This window comes from Salvelinus fontinalis, chromosome 18, assembly GCF_029448725.1.
Source record: "Salvelinus fontinalis isolate EN_2023a chromosome 18, ASM2944872v1, whole genome shotgun sequence".
Lineage (NCBI taxonomy): Eukaryota > Metazoa > Chordata > Actinopteri > Salmoniformes > Salmonidae > Salvelinus > Salvelinus fontinalis.
In genome coordinates, this window is record NC_074682.1 from 28,138,254 (window position 1) to 28,149,452 (window position 11,199).

General features: G+C 45.0%; 1 protein-coding gene and 1 pseudogene across 1 annotated transcript in view; one reads left to right on the forward strand and one right to left on the reverse strand.

Moving 5' to 3' along the window:
* Nucleotides 1–11,199, forward strand: part of LOC129815910 (low-density lipoprotein receptor class A domain-containing protein 2-like) — a 53,356-nt gene that overhangs the window by 6,385 nt on the left and 35,772 nt on the right. The window lies entirely within an intron of this gene.
* On the reverse strand, nucleotides 4,780–6,996 carry LOC129816008 (zinc finger and BTB domain-containing protein 40-like; annotated as a pseudogene).

Sequence of the window (11,199 nt, forward strand, 5' to 3'; positions counted from 1 at the left end):
CAATGTTTGAAATGAGCACCTCAAATGTAGGTAGGCTATTCTACTCAGGGCTATGACCTTCAAACCCAAACGGTGTGCTTATTAGCATAGGAAGAAGTGGCCACTAACCACTGATCCAGCAGTAGATATTTTCTCATCCCCCTGTTAGCATTAATATCAGGTTGAGGAAATCTGATCATATATAGATCTGTGTTTGACGGCAACATCAACCTCAAGTGTGTTCATTGAATAAGCTGAGTATATATTAATGGTCAGTAATCTTTTTTTTTTTTTTTAAGGAGGCTCATACCTCCTCAGTCAAGCGTGTATATACACCAGACTGACTAACGCTGCGCTATGATTCCGTCTAGTGAACCATTAATGTAAGCTCGCGGCCATAGACAGAACTCTAAGGTTGCTGTGAACCTGCTGATGTGTTGTCTCAATAAAAACCTTGAATCCCATTATTTGTTTGAGGAATAATTCTACTGTAGGTAAATATTATTTAAAGATTCTGGAAAGTAGTATTTTAAAAAAAAAACTCATACGGTGCTGGATTTCACAGATTTATCAACCAAACCTTCACACGCCAGTTCAAAAGGAAATAAATACAGAAAGATTCATATACAGCTCTACACAGGGCAATAACAGAGTGACTGATTATTAATAAAAAGATACCAATCCTGAGGGTTCAAAGGTTACGCTTTGTCACTTAGTGTATAAGTGTACACACCATCTCAATATTTACAGCTCTTACAGGATACAAAACCAGTGGCATTGCCAGTGTCAAGTTTGTTTCATTAATTCCAAGCTGCCACTATTGAGAAGGACAGTTCCTCCTTCTCCAGGAAGTAGAGACTAGGGGCCAGAGGTCACCTCCACATATAAAGGTGACGGTTCCGTTCAGTAGGTCCTCCACATTAACCGCCATCACCTCCGTGCTTGAGAGACCATCCTCTCCGTCTCCCAGGGCAACAAACACCTGCTGGGATTGGTCCACAGAGATCATTTGTTCTGCTCCACCAGCAGTGTCCTCCTCTGTCTCAATCACATAATAGGAGGAATGACATGTCATTCACATTTCACTACCTTCTCATAGTTACTAACATAGGAGAAAACATATAGGAGCGCCTAGAGCCAAAGCCACACCCCGTCATCCCAACCCCTATTCAATAGTGTAGAGCTGACAGGATTGGATAGGTGTTGTTTCCTCTGTAGCGCAGTTGGTAGAGCATGGCACATGCACCGCAAGGATAGTGTGTTCGATTCCCGGAACCACCCATATGTAAAAAATGTATACACACTTGACTAAGTGCTTTGGATATTATAAGCAATAGAGTACCACAGTATGAGTCATAATACCCATAAAACCTAGCTGTCAAACAGGGAAATATTTTTGATAGGCTTACCCTGGCGTGACGTTTTGATAACCGTGTAAATCGCTCTAGGACAAGGTGTCTTATCAATATATTGACATGTATTTACCCCCCAAAAATGAAAAGATGATTAGCTGCTAATGTGGCTATCGTAAAGAACTACAAATGCCATTATGATCTGGACAAGACTGCAGAATCGAGACAAAGCTAAGAATCTCTGGATTAACTATCTAACGTTAGTTAAATGTAGTAACGAATAAATTGTCTACATTTCCTTAAATGGACAATTTTGTGAACAATAACTGTTAGCAACACAATAACTGTTAGCAAAGGTGTCAGCTAGAGATGACCTGTAGGACTTTGCGGGGATTTATAGTTTTGTATGATGTCTATTTTGATGCCAATTGCATTTGAATCGGAGTAAAAGGAGCCGAAACAATTGAAAAAGGTCACCTTGTCCTAGATAGATTTACATGGTTATCAAAACGTCACACCAGGGTAAGCCTACACGAAAGAAACAGGCCTTATTTGAAGCCTTTCTAAAATCGTCTATGGGGAAATGAATGGTGGAAAAATGATTGGAACCATTTCCCTGTTTGACAACTAGATTTTATGGGTATTATGACACCTCCACTGTGGGGCTCTACACGGTGAAAAATTACACTTAGTCTATCAGAGGGATAGATGGAGCCATTACCCCTATTCAACCCTTTCGGAAGTGCATAGGGATTAGAGTTTAAGGATTGATTTAGGATGCACTTTACCTTCTGGGAGGTGGAGGCCTGCTCCTGCTCCTCTAGCGCCCCTATGTAGCAGGAGAGCAAGTGCTCCTGGAGCTGCAGCTGGCAGGGGCAGACGAGCAGGCAGAGAGAGCAGCCGAACACTGCCCCCTCCTGGCTGAAATGCTCGGTGCTGGCGTGCTCCTGCATCTCAGCCTCGCTGGGGGAACAGGCTGGGGCAGTACAGGCACTTCACCACTGACGAGTCTGGGAGGATACAGGGGAGAAGAGCTCAATACACATACACACAGAGCAGACACGGCCACAGACAGATAGAACTGTATGTTAGGAGTATAGCAGTAAGACATCACAGCTCTTACCTGATGGCAGATCTGGATTCCCCACCAGCAGCACGTCAGAATCAAACATGCATTTAGGAGACACAAGGGATTGGAAGGAATACATAATACAAATACATAATTTGAGATGAAAACCCCAAATGGCATTTTCCTTAACAGGGATGGACAACACTAATCAAACAACAACAATAAGAAGATATTACGTCAGTTGTGTACCCAAGCAAATAAAAGGGGGAGTAGTTGTAATGTAATAGCATGGACAGGGTAGGTTAGGTCTGGAAGCCTTTCCTGGGTCTCTCTCCAGCTGTGGGTGTCCTCACCTGGGTTCCTCTGGTGCTTGGCCAGGCTCCTGGCACTAGGGAAGAACTTACAACATACACTGCACTGCATCAGAGACTTGAGCTGTCGGTGGGTCTGTCCTGCAAACACCTCTGGGTGGTTGGTACGGTTATGATACCACAGCCCTGACATTTGCTGTGTGCGGAAAGATATGATAAGTAATATAATATACAGTGGGACAAAAAAGTATTTAGTCAGCCACCAATTGTGCAAGTTCTCCCACTTAAAAAGATGAGAGAGGCCTGTAATTTTCATCATAGGTACACTTCAACTATGACAGACAAAATGAGAGAAAAAAATCCAGAAAATCACATTGTAGGATTTTTAATGAATTTATTTGCAAATTATGGTGGAAAATAAGTATTTGGTCACCTACAAACAAGCAAGATTTCTGGCTCTTTCACAGACCTGTAACTTCTTCTTTAAGAGGCTCCTCTGTCCTCCATTCGTTACCTGTATTAATGGCACCTGTTTGAACTTGTTATCAGTATAAAAGACACCTGTCCACAACCTCAAACAGTCACACTGCAAACTCCACTATGGCCAAGACCAAAGAGCTGTCAAAGGACACCAGAAACAAAATTGTAGACCTGCACCAGGCTGGGAAGACTGAATCTGCAATAGGTAAGCAGCTTGGTTTGAAGAAATCAACTGTGGGAGCAATTATTAGGAAGTGGAAGACATACAAGACCACTGATAATCTCCCTCGATCTGGAGCTCCACGCAAGATCTCACCCCGTGGGGTCAAAATGTTCACAAGAACGGTGAGCAAAAATCCCAGAACCACACGGGGGGACCTAGTGAATGACCTGCAGAGAGCTGGGACCAAAGTAACAAAGCCTACCATCAGTAACACACTACGCCGCCAGGGACTCAAATCCTGCAGTGCAAGACGTGTCCCCCTGCTTAAGCCAGTACATGTCCAGGCCCGTCTGAAGTTTGCTAGAGAGCATTTGGATGATCCAGAAGAAGATTGGGAGAATGTCATATGGTCAGACTCAACTCGTCGTGTTTGGAAGACAAAGAATGCTGAGTTGCATCCAAAGAACACCATACCTACTGTAAAGCATGGGGGTGGAAACATCATGCTTTGGGGCTGTTTTTCTGCAAAGGGATCAGGACGACTGATCCGTGTAAAGGACAGAATGAATGGGGCCATGTATCGTGAGATTTTGAGTGAAAACCTCCTTCCATCAGCAAGGGCATTGAAGATGAAACGTGGCTGGGTCTTTCAGCATGACAATGATCCCAAACACACCGCCCGGGCAACGAAGGAGTGGCTTCGTAAGAAGCATTTCAAGGTCCTGGAGTGGCCCAGCCAGTCTCCAGATCTCAACCCCATAGAAAATCTTTGGATGGAGTTGAAAGTCCGTGTTGCCCAGCAACAGCCCCAAAACATTACTGCTCTAGAGGAGATCTGCATGGAGGAATGGGCCAAAATACCAGCAACAGTGTGTGAAAACCTTGTGAAGACTTACAGAAAACGTTTGACCTCTGTCATTGCCAACAAAGGGTATATAACAAAGTATTGAGCTAAACTTTTGTTATTGACCAAATACTTATTTTCCACCATAATTTGCAAATAAATTCATAAAAAATCGTACAATGTGATTTTCTGGAGTTTTTCCCTCATTTTGTCTGTCATAGTTGAAGTGTACCTATGATGAAAATTACAGGCCTCTCTCATATTTTTAAGTGGGAGAACTTGCACAATTGGTGGCTGACTAAATACGTTTTTGCCCCACTGTATTTCACTTAGCAGACACTTTTATCCAAAGAAACTTTGTCACGCGTACATACATTTTACATATGGGTGTTCCCGGGAATCGAACCCACCACTCTGGCGTTGCAAGCACAAGGCTTTACCAACTCATCCTTTAATAGTAAAGCATGAGAATAAATGTGTGTGTGCTATAGGCCAATGTGTGTTTGAGAGAGAACGAGGTTAAATGCAAAGATGCAAAGAAAAAATGTAATTGTTACAGAGTCACAATACAGAAACTCCTTTCAAGCCAAGGATGTCAGTGTTACAGGGAATCTCTCTCTCAGGTAGGACTTCTGGCAAAGCTTGCAGCTGTATGGTGTTCCCCCAGCGTGCACAGCTATGTGTTTCTCCAGCAGGACGGGGTTGGTGAATATCTTGTTGCACTCAGGACACTGGTGGAACTCTTTGGGGGGGCACTCAGGGTGCCCAGCAGGGTGAGTAGTGTCTGGGCTGAGAAACTCCTTTTCTCCCTCACCTCTGTTCTGGAGCCTATGGAACACTGCAGGACCCCTGGGATCTTCCTCACAGCATGACAGTATCCCCTGAGATAATAATGCTGTAAACGCTGTGGAGGAAGAGTGGTTCACACACACAGTGGTCGACACACACTTTAACAACTGGAGTGTTGTGTTGAATTGTGTGCTCTGTCATATTAGAGACCACTGTCTTCCAGTCATGCCAAAGTTTCACCTGTTTCTCCTCAGTGGAGATATCGTCCCAGGTCTACAGTGCTCTCAGCCACTGCTGCACATCCTCCATCTCCGCCATATTGGCACCTCCCTGAGACAGGGGTCCACGTCAGCTGCAACCAGGAAATACAATCTTAGTCACCTGAGCATAAAAAAACAGGATACAGAACATTGAAATGCCAGAACAGAACATTGTGATAAAGTTTTATTCCATTTGAATTGAAACCCACCCGTGCTCTCTGGAAGTTGTAGGCGAGCTCTTTTAGATGGTGGGCCGGCCTTCTCTTTCCTGTCCTCTTTCACATTCATTGACTCGCAATGTTTGGCTACTGTGGTCACTCTGGCTTCTGTGGTCACTCCACCTTCCAAACCTCCCTCACCCACCTTTGTCCCCTCTGGAGCCCAGGGGAAGGGAATCTTCACACCACACTCTCCAATGCTAGAGGCAGCTGTCTCTGGGGAAGCTGTGTGCTTGGCCCCCTGGCTCTGAAGCTGTTTGAGCTGTGATTGGGTGGCGGTGGGTGGAGGTGAGACTGGTTGTGTAGTCGACTGCCTCATCAGGTTGGTGAGGATGTTCTTGCTGCCCACAGCTACGTCAAACATCTGCAGGCTGTCTGCGGCGGCGATAATGCGGGTGAAGTTGTGTTTCCCTGGGGATATTTTTCCGGTGTATACCATGTCCAGCACGCAGGAGAACTCTGGGAAGACACTAAGGCCGTGTCGATGCAGATGCTGTCTGTGCCCTCCAGCAGAGACCTGAGACAGAGGAGTGGTTTGTTGTGGGTGTACTATAGGATATGTATTACAATGTGTGTTCCGTAGGCTATGAAATGTTCATAAATAAGGCCATTGCTATTTCATTGGACACTACAGGTGACAAAGCTGCTTTATTGAAAATAATGGTTAATTATTCCACCTGAATAGCGGACTGGATGCGGCCAGCACCAGTTTGTGGGCACGATGGGGGGTGTCCCCCACGAGGATAGAGCAGTCACAGAACTTACCCTCCTTCCTCAGGGCGCGGAGCTGCTGCATTAGCAGCCTGCTGTAATTGGGCAGCTCCATTACAAATCAGTCTAGCTGCACAGATGTGGGAAAGGAGGAAATATGGAAATTACTTGCAAGCTTCGTTACAACACATTTTTGCCATTTAGCAAATGCTCTTAGTGTGTGTGTGTGTGTGTGTGTGTGTGTGTGAGTGTGTGTGTGTGTGTGTGTGTGTGTGTGTGTATAAACACAGTAGCTTAGCTAGCTAGTTATCACAAACATTTATGGTTTTAAAATCTAAAGTAAACCAAATGCTACAACCTAACGATTGCCCTGCTAGCATCAGAAGCTAGATTTGGGGTGTTCCCCAATGCTGGATGGGGGGCCCCCCCGAGTGAAAAAGTTTGGGAACCCCGATCTAGAAGACAGAGACAGTACAGGGTGCATCAAAGCTAGGACCGCGAGACTGCCAGAGTCGTGTATCGGAGGTTGTGTGGTTCTCGACCTTCGCCTCTCCCGAGTCCGTAAGGGAGTTGCAGCGATGGGACAAGATTGTAACTACCAAAAAATGTACACACACACACACATACACACGTCTCCCGAGTTGCACAGCGGTCTAAGGCACTGCATCTCAGTGCTAGAGGCATCACTACAGACACCCTGGTTCGGATGCAGGCTGTATCACAACCGACCGTGATTGGGAGTCCCATAGGGCGGCGCACAATTTGCCCAGCGTCGTCCGGGTTTGGCCGATGTAGGCCGTCATTGTAAATAAGAATTTGTTCTTAATTGACTTGCCTAGTTAAATAAAAAATACATGTTCTATATATATATACACACACACACTTAATGACTGTTCCACAGGTGCATGTTCATTAATTGTTTATGGTTCATCGAACAAGCATGGGACAGTGTTTAAACCCTTTACAATGAAGATCTGTGAAGTTATTTGGATTTTAATTAATTATCTTTGAAGGACAGGGTCATTGTGTTAGCTAATCCAAGTTTATCATTTTAAAAGGCTAATTGATCATTAGAAAACCCTTTTGCAATTATGTTAGCACAGCTGAAAACTGTTGTCCTGATTAAAGAAGCAATACAACTGGCCTTCTTTAGATGAGTTGAGTATTTTATTTTTTATTTTACCTTTATTTAACTAGGCAAGTCAGTTAAGAACAAATTCTTATTTTCAATGATGGCATAGGAACACTGGGTTAACTGCCTTGTTTAGGGGCAGAACGACAGATTTTTACCTAGTCAGCTCGGGGATTCGATCTCAAGTCCAAAGCTCTAACTACTAGGCTACCTGCCGCCCCCTGTATCTGGAGCATCAGCATTTGTGGGTTCGATTACAGGCTCAAAATGGCCAGAAACAAAGAACTTTCTTCTGAAACTCATCAGTCTATTCTATGCGAGAAATTGCTAAGAAACTGAAGATCTCGTACAATGCTGTGTACTACTCCCTTCATAGAACAGCGCAAACTGGCCCTAACCAGAATAGAAAGAGGAGTGGGAGGCCCCGGTGCACAACTGAGCAAGAGGACAAGTACATTAGATAGTCTAGTTTGAGAAACAAGACGCCTCATAAGTCCTCGACTGGCAGCTTCATTAAATAGTATCTGCAAAACACCAGTCTCAACGTCAACAGTGAAGAGGCAACTCCGGGATGAAAGCAGCCAACAAGTGCTCAGCATATGTGGGAACTCCTTTAACACTGTTGGAAAAACATTCCAGGTGAAGCTGGTTGAGAAACTGCTAAAAATTACCTCGGCCCCATGGCATAATATGTAGAACTGCAGAAAGCATGCTTTAAAACAAACATTTGCGCTACGCCCCATGGCAAAATGTGTAGAATTGCAGGAAATTAACTTTAGAACATTCATTTTTATTTTATGGGGGGCGGGGGGTTAAATCTAAGATCTTTGCAGACCTGGATTATACATAGATTTTCAATATGATTTAAGTCAAAACTGTAACTAGGCCACTGAGGAACATTCAATGTCATCTTGGTAAGCAACTCCAGTGTATATTTGGCCTTGTGTTTTAGGTAATTGTCCTGCTGAAATGTGATTTTGTCTCCCAGTGTCTGTTGGAAAGCAGACTGAACTAGGTTAGCTTTATTCTTATTTTTATCACCCCGAAAAACTCTGTAGTGTTTGCCGATGACAAGCTTACCCATAACATGATGCAGCCACCACGCTTGAAAATATTGAGAATGGTACTCAGTGATGTGTTGGGATTTTCTCTAAACATAACTCTTTGTATTCAGGACAAAAAGTTATTTTTCTTTATCACATTCTTTGCAGTTTTACTATAGTGCCTTATTGCAAACAGGATGCATGTTTTTGAATTCTGTACAGGCTTCCTTTTCACTCATTTATGTTAGTATTGTGTATGTTAGTGTAACGGATGTGAAATGGCTAGCTAGTTCGCGGGTACGCGCTACTAGCGTTTCAATCAGTTACGTCACTTGCTCTGAAACCTAGAAGTAGTGTTGCACCTTGCTCTGCTTTTGTGGAGCAATGGGTAACGACGCTTCGTGGGTGTCAGTTGTTGATGTGTGCAGAGGGTCCCTGGTTCGCGTCGGGGCGAGGGGACGTACTAAAGTTATACTGTTACATTGATGACGTTGACCTGGATCACTGGTTGCTGCGGAAAAGGAGGAGGTTGAAAGGGGGGTGAGTGTAACGGATGTGAAATGGCTAGCTAGTTAGCGGGTACGCGCTACTAGCGTTTCAATCAGTTACGTCACTTGCTCTGATGTGTGCAGAAGGTCCCTGGTTCGCTCCCGTGTCGGGGCGAGGGGACGGTTTAAAGTTATACTGTTACATTAGTATGTTGTTTTCCAACCTCAGGTATCTCCCATCACAGCCATTAAACTATGTAACTGTATTAAATCACTATTGGTGAAATCCCTGAGCAGTTTCTTTTCTCTCTGTAAACTAAGTTAGGAAGGACATCTGTATCTTTGTACTGACTGGGTCTATTGATACACCGCCCAAAGTGTAATCAATAGGAAGGACACCTGTATCTTTGTACTGACTGGCTCAAAGGGATGTCAAAAAGTGCTATACAGAAAACTAGCCTAAAATCCCAAAAGGCAAGCAATGGAGAAGCAGTGGCTAGGAAAAAACTAGAAAGGCAGGAACCTACGAAGAAACCTAGAGAGGAACCAGGCTCTGAGGAGTGGCCAGTCCTCTTCTGGCTGTGCCAGGCGGAGATAAGATTACATGGCCATTAAGGTCAGATTGTTCTTCAAGATGTTCAAACGTTCATAGATGACCAGCGGGGTCAAATAATAAATCAGTGGTTGTAGAGGGTGCAACAGGTCAGTACTTCAGGAGTAAATGTCAGTTGGCTTTTCATAGCCGAGCATTCAGAGGTAGAGACAGCAGGTGCTGTAGACAGAGAGTCGAAAACAGCAGGTCCGGGCCAAGGTAGCATGTCCAGTGAACAGGTCATGGTTTCCTAGCTGCAGGCAGAACAGATGAAACTGGAGCAGCAGAAGGACCAGGTGGACTGGGGACAGCCTGGAGTCATCAGGCCAGGTAGTCCTGAGGCATGATCCAGGGGCTCAGGTCCCCCGGGAGGGAAGGAGAATTAGGAGCATATTTAAATTCCATCTTCGTAACATTGCAAAAATCAGAAACTTTCTGTCCAAAAATGATGCAGAAAAATTAATCCATGCTTTTGTTACTTCTAGGTTAGACTACTGCAATGCTCTACTTTCCGCCTACCCGGATAAAGCACTAAATTAACTTCAGTTAGTGCTAAGTATGGCTGCTAGAATCCTGACTAGAACCAAAAAATTTGATCATATTACTCCAGTGCTAGCCTCCCTACACTGGCTTTCTGTTAAGGCAAGGGCTGATTTCAAGGTTTTACTGCTAACCTACAAAGCATTACATGGGCTTGCTCCTACCTATCTTTCCGATTTGGTCCTGCCGTACATAACTACACGTACTCTACAGTCACAAGACGCAGGCCTCCTAATTGTCCCAAGAATTTCTAAGCAAACAGCTGGAGGCAGGGCTTTCTCCTATAGAGCTCAATTTTTATGGAATGGTCTAACTACCCATGTGAGAGACACAGACTCGGTCTCAACTTTTAATTATTTTACTGAAGACTCATCTCTTCAGTGGGTCACATGATTGAGTGTAGTCTGGCCCAGGAGTGTGAAGGTGAACGGAAAGGCTCTGGAGCAACGAACCACCCTTGCTGTCTCTGCCTGGCCGGTTCCCCTTCTCTGCCTCTAACCCTATTACAGGGGCTGAGTCACTGGCTTACTGGTGCTCTTCCATGCCGTCCCTTGGAGGGGTGCGTCACTTGAGAGGATTGAGTCACTGACGTGGTCTTTCTGTCTGGGTTGGCGCCCCCCCTTTGGGTTGTGCCGTGGCGGAGATCTTTGTGGGCAATACTCTGCCTTGTCTCAGGATGGTATGTTGGTGGTTGAAGATATCCCTCTAGTGGTGTGGGGGCTGTGCTTTGGCAAAGTGGGTGGGGTTATATCCTTCCTGTTTGGCCCTGTCCGGGGGTATCATCGGATGGGGCCACAGTGTCTCCTGACCACTCCTGTCTCAGTCTCCAGTAGTTTATGTATCGGGGGGGCTAGGGTCAGTTTGTTATATCTGGAGTACTTCTCCTGTCTTATCCGGTGTCCTGTGTGAATTTAAGTATGCTCTCTCTAATTCAATCTTTCTTTCTCTCTCTCGGAGGACCTGAGCCCTAGGACCATGCCTCGGGACTACATGGCATGATGAATCCTTGCTTTCCCCAGTCCACCTGGCCGTGCTGCTGCTCCAGTTTCAACTATTCTGTCTGCGGCTATGGAACCCTGACCTGTTCACCGGACGTGCTACCTGTCCCAGACCTGCTGTTTTCAACTCTCTAGAGACTGCAGGAGCGGTAGAGATACTCTTAATGATTGGCTATGAAAAGCCAACTGACATTTACTCCTGAGGTGCTGACTTGCTGCACCCTCGACAA